Here is a 1296-nt window from a genome sequence, read left to right on the forward strand (position 1 = left end):
AAAATTTAATAAAAAGTAATAAAAAATGAAATAAATAAAATAGCAAATGTACTTTAACATTTTAAATTTAGTAAAAGGAAAATTCTCAAAATACAATATTAAGTAAAAACCATGTACAGTTTAATTTCAAGCAGGGACTGAGTGTCCAGGTGTCACTCACACACACACATACTCAGAGCGTGACCCTCGAACAACGTGGGGCTGGGGGCACCGTCCCGCACAGTAGAAATCCCACCTGTAACTTTTGACTTAACTACAGTCGCCCACTGCCGCCCGGAAGTCGACGAAGGCGTCTTCCGTATGGGGTTGTGTTCTATACGGTATTCCTACAAGAACGTCAGCCAGCAAGAAGATGCCGGGAGACTCACAAGGAAGAGAAAGCGCACCGTAGGCCCGCATCAATCACACGCACCGCGCACCCCGCGCACCCGGCGGGTCAGGGCCGCGCTGCCCAGGGTCAGCGGTAAAACCGTGCTGAATCATCAGAGCTGCGAGCGCTTAGCTGCAGTCGACGGCTGAAAACTCTCCTTTACTGAGCATGTATTTCTCTAAAGAACTGTTGCTCGGGCAATCGTGGGTGAAGGGCCGCGGTCTGAGCACGCAGCTGTGGACCCCGGCCCCAGGCTTGTCGGCGAGGGAGACCGGGCGTCATCACCATCCCCGGCGGGGACTCCATTCCAGGGTCCTCACCGGCCCCAGGACACTTGCCCGTGGTGGACGGCCGCTACCGCTCACAATGTGCCTGTCCAGCTGGGAGGGAGGCGTCTGGGCCTGGTGCCACCCCGGGACCCGGGACGGGGTGGGGAGGTGGCCTCAGTCTTCCTGACGATTTTCAGTCACGGTTGTAGTAAAAACAAAGGCTCGTTGAGTCAGTTCATCCGCTCTTCACCTGAGCTACCTGGCATTTCTGAAGGGCAGCGACCTGTCACGAAGACCCTGGAACTCTGGACGGAGCCCTGGACCGCGCCCCACCTCACTCCTCCCCCTCACCGGCCCTCTGGTCCAGGCGACACCTCCCATCTCCAGATTGTCCCTGTCCCCACCCCGGGTCTGGGCCAGCCTGGGACACCTCTCTCCTGTCTCTCTCTCTGTCTCTGTCCCTCTGTCTCTCCCTCCACCTCTGTGTCTCTCCCTCTGTCTCTGTCTCCCCCTCCATTTCTGTGTCTCCCTCTGTCTCTGTCTCCCCCTCCATCTCTGTCTCCCCCTCCATTTCTGTGTCTCCCTCTCTGTCTCTGTGTCTCTCCCTCCATCTCTGTGTCTCCCCCTCCGTCTCTGTGTCTCCCCCTCCGTCTCTGT

Source organism: Mirounga leonina, unplaced genomic scaffold, assembly GCF_011800145.1.
Source record: "Mirounga leonina isolate KUSES-001 unplaced genomic scaffold, KU_Mleo_1.0 Mir_95, whole genome shotgun sequence".
Taxonomy (NCBI): domain Eukaryota; kingdom Metazoa; phylum Chordata; class Mammalia; order Carnivora; family Phocidae; genus Mirounga; species Mirounga leonina.